This window comes from Nelumbo nucifera, chromosome 8 (assembly GCF_055504915.1).
Source record: "Nelumbo nucifera cultivar China Antique chromosome 8, China Antique-T2T, whole genome shotgun sequence".
Lineage (NCBI taxonomy): Eukaryota > Viridiplantae > Streptophyta > Magnoliopsida > Proteales > Nelumbonaceae > Nelumbo > Nelumbo nucifera.
This window is the reverse complement of record NC_142656.1, coordinates 32,841,644-32,854,392: the sequence shown is the minus strand read 5'-3', so window position 1 is coordinate 32,854,392 and position 12,749 is coordinate 32,841,644. Positions and strand designations below refer to the sequence as shown.

Here is a 12,749-nt window from a genome sequence, read left to right as displayed (position 1 = left end):
CCAATTTATTTCTTACTAGTCTTTTAAATACTGACTTTGGTGGCAAAAAAACTAGAAAATAATGAGGAACTTTCTTTGGGAAGTGGGTGATGTCAAAAGAGATCATTTAATTAATTGGGAGATGGTTTCTACGAGAAACATGTTGGGGAGATAAGGAGTTTAGTGGGAAAGATTGAAAAGAGATATTGAAGGGGAGGGGGCAAGGCAAATGATTTCAGCCGAGTAGAATGAGGAGAGAAGAGAGAGGAAGGAGAAGAGAAGAGAGAAGAAGAGGAGAAAATGTTAGAGAGCCAAAAGATAGGTTAGCAGTGCTAGACCTTATATTTATAGAGTAGGGCGACCGTACAAAACAAAAGAGGAAGAAAAAGACTAAAGTGCCCCTTGCGACACAACTAATATTACATCACTTCCTCTCAAGTTGGGGTGTAGTTATCAATCATCCCCTACTCGTCACAAAGATGATAATGCCGCAAGGAGTTTAATCCCTTAGTAAAAACATCTGCAAATTGTTCTTCTGAGCTAGTGTATGGAGGGCACACTTCTCACTTCTCTAGTTTCTCCCTGATGAAATGTTTGTCTACTTCAATGTGTTTGGTTCTATCATGGAGCATTGGATTGGCTGCAATGTTGATAGCATCTTTATTGTCACAATAGAGTGACATAGGATCATCAAAAGGAAAACCCAATTGCCTAATATGTTTTTTATCCACATTAGATCAGCAACTCCATGGACATGGTCCTATATTCTGCATCTGGCCTAGATTTATCCACCACACTTAGTTTCTTACTTTTCCAAGTAGCAAGATTTCCTCCTACAAAGGTACAATATCCACTGGTTGATTTCTTGTCATCCACCAAGCTGGCCTAATCAACTTCAGTGTAAACCTCAACTTTCATATGTCCATGTTTCTTGAAGAGGAGACCTGTCCTTGAGAATTTCTTAAGGTATCTGAGAACCCTATCTGCTGCCTCTAGGTGTGCCGCCTTGGGTGCATGCATGAGCTGATTGAGGACTCCCACTACATATGTAATGTCGAGCCTAGCCATAGATAAATAGAGAAGTCTACCCACAAGTCTTTGGTATTGTTTTGGATCTTTTAAGGGCTCATCATTATAGTCATTGAGTGTGTGATTCACATCTATAGGAGTGTTTGCTGGTTTGGCTCCAATTTTTCTTGTATCTTTCAGGAGTTCCAAGGTGTACTTATTTTTAGAGATGAAGATACCTTATTGAGAGTGAACAACTTCAATCCTAAGGAAGTAATGTAGTGGCTCTAGATCCTTCACTTCAAATCGTGTAGCCATAACCTTTGTATCTTTGAGACTCGGCAATAGTGATAACAATATCATAAACATAGACAATTGAGGCTGCCGTTCTTCCTTGTTCCTTCTTTACAATGAGTGTGTAATCAGTTCGACACTATTTAAAATCCATCTGTTGAACAACCTGGTGGAATCTGCTAAACCAAGTTCTTGGTGACTGTTTTAGACCATATAAAGATTTTTTCAGTTTGTAGACTTTTTGTTCATTGCCCTTAGCACAAAAGCCAGGAGGTTGAATCATGTATACTTCCTCCAAATCACCATTTATGAAGGCATTTTTCATGTCTAGTTGATGGAGTTTCCAGTCTAGGTTTACTGCTAAAGAGAGAAGATCCCACATAGAATTCATCTTTGCCACTGGAGCAAAAGTCTTTAGATAATCAACCCGATACACCTGTGTAAAACCTTTTGTTACCAGTTGAGCCTAGTATCTCTCCATTGAGCCATCTACCTTATGTTTCACAGAGAACACCAATTTGCACCCAACAGGCTCCTTTCCCTTAGGAAGATCTACCAACTCCCACATGCTATTTTTGTGTAGGGCATTGATCGCGTCCCTCATTGCACCTGGTCACTCAGGAACAAGTGAAGCCTTTGCAATACTCTTAGGGAGGGGAACACTATCAATGGGAGATAGGAAAGCACGAAATGAGGATGAGATATTCTTTTAGGACAAGAAATGAGCCATGGGGGTGGTGTGTGGTGCATGATCTAACACCCTTCCTTTTTGCAATAGGGAGGTTCAAATCACAATTTGAAGTGTCAATATCAATAGGTTAAGGGATATCAACTAGAATTATGGTACTTGGATGTGGTGAGGGATCCAACCTCTAAGAATTCAATGGCTTTGGTTGCATAGCTTCTAGTTGCTCTGTGGTTGTTGAACTTTTTTCTCCTTGGCTTTTGTAACGTTGTCTCCGGAAGACACGAAATGGAAGGGGGTCAGGAGAAGGCAATGAAACTTGTGTATATTTCTGTTTCTCCTCACTCAAACTCCCCCTTGAGGAGAGATAGGAAAATACGGAACATCTTCAAAGAAAGAGATATCCATAGAGACAATATTTTTTCTGAAATGGGGTCAAAGCAACGATAGCTTTTTTGAGAAAGAGGATAACTAAGGAAAACACAAACAATAACTTTGGGATCAAGTTTACCACGAGTAGGAGATAGGTCATGAACAAAGTACTGACAACCAAAGGCACACATAAGTATGGGAAACATTGGGGCCTTAGGAAAGAGAAGCTGATGAGGAGACTTATATTCTAATAACTGGGATGGCATCCTATTGATAACATAGGCAACAATCATAACATCATCCACCCAAAATCGTTTTGGTACATTCATTTGCAATAGCAACCCCGAGAAACTTCTAGAGTGATTTTTTCTCTCAGCAACCCCCTTTTGTTGAAGGGTTTTGGCATAGGAGCTTTGGTGAAGAGAGCCACAAGAGGCCAAAAATTCTGTGAGGTCACCATAGGCATTGAAAATCCCCAAACATCAGAATACACAATGTAAAAAGGAAAATCCAATCTTTTATTACGTAAAGGAATTGAAGTTCTACAATGCTTACTCAACCAACACACTTGACACTGAAAATCGCTGACTGACACAGACTTAAAAGCAATTTTGGCAACAAGTACTTCAAGGACTCAAAAGATGGTGCCACAAATTAGCTTGACTCTTACTTGATTGGCTCAAAGACTCTGAGGCCACAAGACAAACTTTATTCTCCAACACATAGAGACCATCAACCATGTTCCCTCTAACAATCATCCTCCTAGAGGTCAAATTCTGAAAAACACAAGAATGTGGAAGAAAGGTAATTGAACAGTTCAAGGCATGTGTAATATTGCTAATGGATAACAAGCTAATGAGCAACTTTGGAACATGTAAAACATTTGATAATGAAAGGGCAAAGGCAGAGATATAGATCCTTGATCAACAATGGAGGAGAAAGATGCATCATCTAACCTCACTTTATCTTTTCCAGAGAAAAGAGTGTACAAATGGAAAATGTTGACTTTTTTTGATCAATTACTAGTATCATTTGAAGCACCGAAATCAATAACCAATGGGGATTCTGGGGTATTAGTAGATACATGGAAAGTGGAAGCTGAGTTACTTGAGAAGGAAGCAAAAGAGGTTGAAGGAGTGGATCCAAAATCTGCTTGTTTGAGTGCCCTACCATATTGCTTCAAATGGTCATGGAAGGAATTAATAATATCCTCCTTGAGATCAGAACTAGGGGGGCAATGTTGAGAAGAACTCATGGTAGAAAAACCACTTTGAGGCTCATGAGATGCTAAATTTGCTGAGGTGAACTTCTGATTTGGTTTCTTGCTTTGTTCTTGTGTTGATTTCTTGCTTAGTTCTTGTGCTCACTTTTGTTTCCCATTCAATTCCTAGCAAGTCCCATGGGTGTGCCTGGATTTTGATAGTGAGTACAACACAATTTATCTTTATCATCTACCTTTTTATTGGTTTTCCCCCTTTCTTGTTGAACTTGTGTTACCTCTTACTGCTAAAGCAATTGTCTCCCCCTTAGGAGGATTCAGGGTAGACCACATACTTTCCTTAGATTGAACCAGTGCATATACCTCTTGGATAGAAGGGAGGTCCTTGCTGCCCAAAATCTATACCCAAATGGGTTCATACATGGGATGAAGTTGTAGTAGAAATGCAAACACCCGTTGTACCCCAAATAGAGGCCTGAAATTGGTTTGGCAATGGGTCCCAAGAGGCATCGCAAGGGAGTGCAACTCAAAGTGTTGTCAACCACCCTAATCCTAGATACTCAGGACAGAAGCTTGAAGATGATGAAATTGTTGATAAGAGCTGGGAGGATTGCGAGCATTTGGAGGATGACGATGAAGATGCTATTTCAGAGTTTGATCCAATGGGTTCAAACAAAGACAAAGAGGAAGGGCTTTTGGGGGAGAGGGAGGACTCTCTACAGACTGGCATTCTTTTCATTGATGAAAAAAACAATTCCAACTTTTCTTTGGGTACAGTGGATGAAGGCGGGTGGTGAGAAATTCCAACAAAGTATTTGCAGTAATCAGAGAAGTATTTTCTTGATGGTGTTCTTCCATCCCAAATCCAACCTAAGGAAGGTGGTGAGCACTGAGATGATTCCTAGGGAAAGACAAGCAGGACATTGTTTGATACTGAGTCTCTCTTTCTCCAGGATCCATGGACTTGTGTCAATTCAGTGTTAAACACTAATATGTGCTTTGTACCTGTGTCTATTGTTCCAGATCCCAAGAAGTGTCCTTTGCCGCAAGAAGAAATGAGGGATGGAGGGGAGGTGTTAATTTGTGAAGAAGAGGTGAGGAGTAAGGAAATGTGGAAGATGATTGAACTTTCTTTGAGGAATTGAAGATGAAAGAATTGGAGGAAGGGAATTATTGTGAGGTAAGAGAAGTTAGGAGTGAACCCGTTGAACAAGCTATGCTATCTAAAGGTGATGGTGAGGGGGGGGGATGAGAGGTGAGGGAATGGGGCAGAAGGCTCAAATGGCTGAGTTTGAGGAGAAATTGGGGTGTAAGTTACAAGTGCCTGACGATGTGAAAACATATTTGAGGAAGGAGGGGGGGTAAGGCTAGGAAAAGGAAGTTGAGTGAAGTTGAATGATTAAAAAAAGATGAAGAAGGAGATAAGGAGTTTAGTGTAAGGAAGGGTAGGTTGAGGGGGAACAAATAGGGGGGATTGGTAAAAAAAGAGGTTTTTCTTTGTGTTAAGGAATGAAGATTGTAAGTTGGAATGCTTGAGGGTTAGGGAAGGCAAGAGAACCATCACCAAAGAGGAGTTTGGGAAGGAGAAGCAGATATTATTCTGGTCCAAGAATCTAAGGTGATGGAATTTAATAGGAAATGGGCTAGGAGTCTTCGAAAATATAGGGGATGGACTTGGGCTGTTTGTCCTTCATGGGGCCTTCAAGTGGTATTGTGACGATGTAGAATAATGAGGTCGTTATTGAATTGGAGGAACTGGTGGGGAAGTTTTCAGTTTCAGTCAAGTTTAAACAGGTGTTTGATGGATTTGAGTGGGTTTTGTCAAATGTCTATGGGTCTAATGGATATCAAGGAAGGAATGATTTTTGGGAGGAATTGAATGACATCAAGGGGCTGTGGTATTTTGGAGGGGACTTTAATGTGATAAGATTTTTGGAGGAAAGTAACAACCCATGAAGGAGAATAAGTTTGAGCATGAGGAGGTTTAATCCGGTTATTGATGCTTTGGGGCCGAAAGAACTTCCTCTTGCTTATAATAACTTCACTTAGTCCAACCTATAGGCCAACCAAGTTTGCTCTAAACTTGATAGATTTTTGTTTATAGTCGATTCGGAGGAGCATTGAGGAAGTCTTGTGTTTAGAGAATTACCAAGAGTAACATCAGATCACTAGCCAATTTCTATTTCTGAGGAAGACATGGGAGGTAGAGGTCCAACCCCGTTCAGGTTTGAGAATATGTGGTTATGTTCTAATGGTTCCAAAGATAAAATTAAAGCTTGGTGGGAGGAGAGTAACCCAAGGGTGTGGTGGGAAGGAATGAAGTTCCATTGGAAACTGAAAGAGCTTAAAGGAAATATCAAGGAATGGAACTTACAGGTACATTGGGGGAGAGAGATAGGAATGAAAGATGGCTTTTAAGGAAGGATTTAGAGGATCTTTTATTGAAAGAGGAAATAAGTTGGAGGCAAAATCAAGGAGCAAATGGATAAAGGAGGGAGATAGGAATACAAAATTTTTTCATGCCTTGGCAAATGGGAGAAGGAAGAAGAATTTAGTGTCTAAGTTGGAGCACTTTAAACCTATTTTTAGGAAGCCCTTGAATGAGAGGATTTGGATTGAAGGTTTGGAGTGAGGTTGGTCAAATCTTTGTGGAGCACTTTAAATCTATTTTTAGTAAGCCCTTGAACGAGAGGATTTGGATTGAAGGTTTGGAGTGGCCTAAGATTTCAGAGGAGTCAAAGAGTTGGCTGGATTCGCTGGAAAGGAGGTTTAACAGTGAAGAAATAATGGATGCAGTGTTTTCCATGGATATGGCTAAAAGATGACATATTGAAGGTGTTTGCGGAGTTTTATGAGAGAGGTGTGATTACTTTGGGTCTAAATTCAACGTTCATTGCTTTGATCCCGAAGCTGATGCCTTGCATCCAAGAGATTTTAGACCAATTAGCTTGGTTAACAACCTCTATAAAATAATTGCTAAAGTGCTTTATCGAAGGATTAAGGCCATACTCCCATGCATAATTTCACAATATCAAGGGGCCTTTGTTAGAGATAGACAAATAACTGATCAGATTTTAATTGCTAATGAAAGTCATGGAGGATATGAGGAGAAATGGGAGGGAAGGGTTCGTTTGCAAATTAGATCTAGAAAAGTCTTATGATTTAGTGGATTGGGGATTCTTGAAGGATGTCATGGAGAATTTTGTGTTTGGTGACAAGTGGTGTAGGTGGATTTTGGGGTGTATTAGAACTTGTCATTACTCAATTTTGGTCAATGGGACAATTGTTAATCATTTTCCAGTCTTGAGAGGAATTGGGCAAGGGGAACCTCTCACTCCCTTTCTCTTCACCTTGACTGCTGATGTGTTTGGGAGACTCATAAAAAGGGCAGATTCTAGAAGTCTCATTAAGGGCTGGGGGATTGGGAGAGATCAGGTTTTGATTACTCACCTTCAGTTTCCTGATGACACGATTCTTTGCTGTGGAAAAAGTGAGATTAGGTTGGGTGAGGAGTTTAAGAATGGCGCTTCAAATTTTTGAAAGACTGTCCGACATGAAAATAAATTTGGATAAGAGTTGATTGGTGGGAGTGAGTATGGAGGAAAGGGAGGTCTTAGAATGTGTAGGAATCTTGGGATTTGTTGTCTCATAGTGGCCTTTGACATATTTAGAGTTGTCTTTAGGGGATAATCCAAGGAGTAATTTCTGGGCCTTGTGGTTGAACACTTCACCAAGAGGTCATTGATCAAAAACACTTCACCAAGAGGTTGGCCTTGTGGAAGAACAATTATTTGTCCTTGGGGGTCTGGATCACTCTAACCAAATTAACTTTGGCTAATCTACCTATGTACTACTTGTTTGTTTTTAGAACGCCAATTGGAGTAAGTAGATGCATAGAGAAGTTGGTGAGGGATTTTTTGTGGGAGCCAGGGGAGGAGAAGAAGGATCATAGGGTAAGTTGGCAGATAGTGTGTAGAAGTAAGAGATATGGAGGGTTAGGCCTTTGCAACATACAAGAGAGAAACATGACATTGTTGGGGAAATGGTTGTGGAGACTTCTTTGGAGAGGGATAAGTTGTGGACAAAGGTGATAATTAGTATCCATGGTCTTGCGGCGGATGGGTGGGATTCTGGAAATTTAGCTAGGGCAACAAAGGTTCTCCTTGGAAATTGATTTGTGATATTCTTCCCCTCTTTTTACGACATATCAAATATAGCCCGGGTTCTGGGAATCTTGTTAAATTATGGGATAATATTTGGGTGGGCAACCTTACGCTAAATGCACAATTCCTGGTCTCTATGCTCTTTCTATTTGTAGGTAGGAACCTATTTCATGTTTTTTGGACCTATCTAATGTGTTTATTGGGGGTAATTGGGATTTGGGCTTTAGAAGAGGGCTTCATGACTATGAGGTGAACAGTGTGATAAACTTAAGTCACTAGAAGGGATTTGTCTGGACGTTGGTAAAAAGGATAGGAGAATTTAGGCCCTAACACCATCTGGTACCTTCACCTGTAGCTCCTTTTTCTCATCCCTTACCCAATCGAGTGGCAACCAAGTTCCTTCCTTTCCTTTTGGGGAGTTTTGGACTACCCTATCCCTCCTAGGGTAGGTGGTTTGTGTTGGGAGATGTATCTAGAAAGAATTAATACTAGTGAGCTATTGCAAAGAAAAAGATAGAATCGGTGCCTCTCCCCCCTCTAGTGCTCATTATGCAAAGCTTGTGGTGAGAATTGCTATCACTTATTAATCTCCTGCTCTTTTTCTTCTTATATTTGGGATTGGTTCTTGTCTTTGTTTGAGTGCAAGTGGAACCCTCAGTCTTAATGTCCAAAGCCTTTCTTAACCTGGCCAAATTAGAGGGGGAGATTGCTTTGGAGATGCACAAGGGCAGTAGTGTGTTGGACAATTTGGGAGGAGAGGAATCAACAAATATTTCTTGGAAAAGATTGAAGTAGAGATGCCATTATTGAAGGTGTTACAATCAAGGTGATCCATTGGGTGATGTCCTTGGAGCTCTTTAAGGATGTTCCAGGGGATGTAGTGATGCGGAATTGGGGTGAGGTTGCTAGATCTTCTCCCTTTAGGGGGGTGGTTAGGCGAGTTTGGTCCCCACTACCCAGAGGTGTTGTTAAGCTCAAAATTGGTGGTAGTAGTGAAGGCAACGCGGGCCCATCAGGCATTGGAGGAGTGTTCAGGAATGGCGATGGTAATGTTATTACTCTCTACTCAGGCCCTACTGGAGTAGGAGACTCTTCGAGGGTGAAATTATGGCAGTTATGGAAGGGATTAAAAAGGCCAAGGAGCTGAATATCAGGAGGCTGCTAATTGAGGGAGATTCAAAGCTTGTTATGAGTTGTCTCCAGAAAGAAGAGGAGGCTGGATGGTGGTTCTACATATATGAGAAGAGGAAAATTGTTAATTGGCTACAAGGGATAGAGGTGACTTGTAAGTGGGTCAAAAGAGATGCAAATGCTTTTGTTGATATGCTTGCCAAACAAGGGGTGGGAAGGAACAGCTTTGTTGTAAGGCTTAATTGTTCTTTATAACTGCTGGTGGTAGGACAGTTTCAGCTACTAGCCCTTTTTTTTCTTTCTTTTATTATTGTTCTTATCCTAGGATATGCCGCCAGGGGCATACTTGTAATTTCATCTCTTTTATAAAGATTAATATAAATAGAAAACTGGTGGCAGCCAGTACTGATTTTTCTCCTCTCATCCGTACCTCTCTTTCTCTCTCTCTCTCTCCCTCTCTCTCTCTCAATCACCACAAGTGACCACATGGTATCAGAGCATGCTTTCTGGGTTGGAGGAGACCTACGATCCTAGCTTCAGCCTTTCTTAAAGTGATTGGACGTGGCTACCTTTACAGAAACCCTAGCGGCGGCTTGTCTCAGTTCTCTCTAGCGGATGTACCTATAGAAACCCTAGCGGTGGATTGTTTTTCAGTCCTCTCTAGTGGCTGTATCTGTAGAAACCCTAGTAAGTTCTGGTGGCTACTTCTGCTGAAACCCTAGTGGTCCCTAGCGGTGGTTTTCTGGGAAACCCTAGCAGTTTCTGGCTGTAGGGTGGTGCTGGTGCAATGAAACTCTAATCGAAGAAGGGTGTTGATGGTGCAAACTCCTCGATTATCCAGTGCTGAACAGGCGTGTTTTTGTTTCAGTTTGTCTCAGTACTGTTTATCCAATGGTGCGTAGGGCTCATGCCTTGATTATATGATTACTAGTTTGGACATTGGATGGTTAGAGTGGGGGAACCACATTCAGACTGACAGTAATGTCTGTATTGGTGGTGCTGAACCGATGGCCGGACTATTTACTGTTTTGTTTGGACGTTGTATTGATTGAACCCTTATTCTCAGCAGTGTGATAGAAATGTGGAGAAGCCAAACACTGAGCAACTAACATCATCAGAATCCCAGGAGGTAAGTCCAACCCCTAACCCTACTCCCATTGTGGACGACCTAGACATCCCTATTGCCCAACGAAAGGGAGTTAGGTCCTGCACTACCAAACACCCCATTGTCACTTTGTTTCCTATGACCACATTTGTCCCTTGTACCGAGCCTTCCTATCGGCAATTGACTGCATCCCTGTTCCCAAGAATGTTGCAGAAGCCTTAAAATACCCTGAATGGATAGATGACATGAAGGAGGAGATTGATGCCCTCCACAAAAATTAGACTTGGGAATTGGTGGATCCTCCAGAGGGGAAAGAGCCTGTGGGGTGCAAATGGGTGTTCACAGTTAAGCACAAGGCAGATGGAACAGTTGAAAGGTACAAAGCAAGATTAGTAGCCAAAGGGTACACACAGGTATATGGAGTTGATTATGATGAGACTTTTGCTCTGGTGGCTAAGATGAACTCGATTAGGGTTCTCCTGTCCTTAGCTGCCAACTTTGACTGGGATTTGCATCAACTGGACATAAAGAATGCCTTCCTGAATGGTGACTTAGAAGAAGAGGTATACATGGTTCAACCTCCTGGATTCTGTGCCAAGGGAAGTGAAAACAAGGTGTGCAAGCTACGGAAGTCTCTCTACGGCTTAAAATAGTCTCCCAGAGCCTGGTTCAGTAAGTTTCACATGGCAGTTCAAGAGATGGGATTCCAACAATGCCAGTCTGATCATACACTCTTTGTGAAGAGATGTCAGGAGCAGGTTGCTGTATTGATAGTGTATGTAGACGATATCATCATTACAGGGAGTTGGAGCTCAGAGATACATAATTTGAAACAATTCCTTGCATCCAAATTTGAAGTGAAAGATCTAGGACTCCTAAAGTATTTCCTTGGGATCGAAGTTGCCCATTCAAAAAGGGGTATCTTTGTCTCTCAAAGGAAATACACCCTTGATCTATTACGGGATACAGGTAAATTAGGTGCAAGGCCGACAGATACTCCTATGGATGTGGACCACAAGCTAGGTGACTGTATTGGTGAACCGCTAAAAGATGTAAAGCAGTTCCAAAAGTTAGTGAGAAATCTGATCTATCTATCCATGACCCGTCCATATATTGCCTATTCAGTTGGGGTTCTAAGCCAGTTTATGCACTCTCCTAAGAAGCCACACATGGAGGCAGCAGAGAGGGTCCTTAGATACTTGAAGAAACATTCCGGAACAGGCCTACTGTTCGGTAAGCACAATCACCTAAAGGTGGAAGTTTTCACAGATGCTGATTGGGTAGGAGCTGTGGATGATAGAAAGTCCACTAGTGGGTATTGCACATATGTGGGAGGGAATCTGGTGACCTGGAAGAGCAAGAAGCAAAGTGTGGTAGCAAGATCAAGTGCAAAAGCTGAGTATAGAGCTATGGCATATGGGGTGGCTGAAGTCCTTTGGCTAAAGAACTTTCTAGGTGAGAGGACCCAGTCCTACATGAGAGGACCAAGCATATTGAGGTGGATAAGCACTTCATAAGGGAGAAACTGGAAAAAAGGGAAATTTGCATCCCTTATGTCTACTCCAAGGAACAACTTGCTGATGTCCTTACAAAAGGACTTCTGTGTTCGCGATAGAATGAGTTATGTGACAAGCTGGGCATGATAGACATCTTCAGCCCAACTTGAGGGGGAGTGTTGTAAGGCTTAATTGTTCTTTATAACTGCTGGTGGTAGGACACTTTCAGCTACTAGCCCTTTTTTTTCTTTCTTTTATTATTGTTCTTATTCTAGGATATGCCGCCAGGGGCATACTTGTAATTTCATCTCTTTTATAAAGATTAATATAAATAGAAAACTGGTGGCAGACAGTACTGATTTTTCTCCTCTCATCCGTACCTCAAATTCTCTCTCTCCCTCTCTCTCTCTCTCAATCACCACAAGTGACTACAAGCTTATTTTGGACTATGATGTAATTCATTTGGGGAGGGGCTGCGAGATTTTATCGCTTCCTCTTGTACCTTATTCTTGTACTTGATATTTTTCTTAATAATATTTTGCCTTTGTTATTGATAAAAAAAATGAAGGAATGAACAATATAGCAAATAGGGGCTGAGGTGCAAGGTGCACCAGGTGCACACCTAGGCTGATGTATTGATTAAATAAGCAGTGATACCAAAAACATACTCTTAGAACTTCAAGAGGCTGAATATAATACCTCTTGAGACTTCAAGAGCATTATAGTTCCTTTCAGCCACTCCATTTTGTTGGGGAGTAAGTACTCTCGTGAACCATATCGTTCTCCAATAGATAAGAGGATTCCCTTCAGACTACCAAGTTGAGTAGGAACCTGTAGAGGAGATGGGCCGAATGGCCCATATACTGTCATTTCATGTTATGTTATGTTTATCTTTGTTATGGGCCTTATTCTGGGCCCATACTCTGTAATGTTATGTTTTTTGTATTTTCCTGCCCACTCAAGGGCCTCTCTGTAATTTATCAAAGATTAACACCTCAATAAAATGTTTAGAGTGTTAGAGTGAGGTTAAGTTCGAAACTCTCACTCTCTAACACTCATTGCCGCCAGCTCTCTCTCTTCTCTTCCTCTTGTTTGTTTAGTTTCTGTTTTGCATCTAATCTCAAACAGTTCCATACATCAAGTGAATTGTTTTTCAACTTGGTATCAGAGCGGGTCATTGCTTGGCATGTCCCTCATGTGGTTCTAGTTCAGCCAATTGCATGAGGAGGTTCTAGGGATGAATGTTTAAGGTCATTCGCCTGGTTCTTGGAGGTCATTGGAGGGTGCCCAAGTTTCT

General features: G+C 41.4%; 1 protein-coding gene across 2 annotated transcripts in view; it reads left to right on the top strand.

Moving 5' to 3' along the window:
- Positions 1-12,749, top strand: part of LOC104603166 (uncharacterized) — a 47,113-nt gene that overhangs the window by 20,949 nt on the left and 13,415 nt on the right. The window lies entirely within an intron of this gene.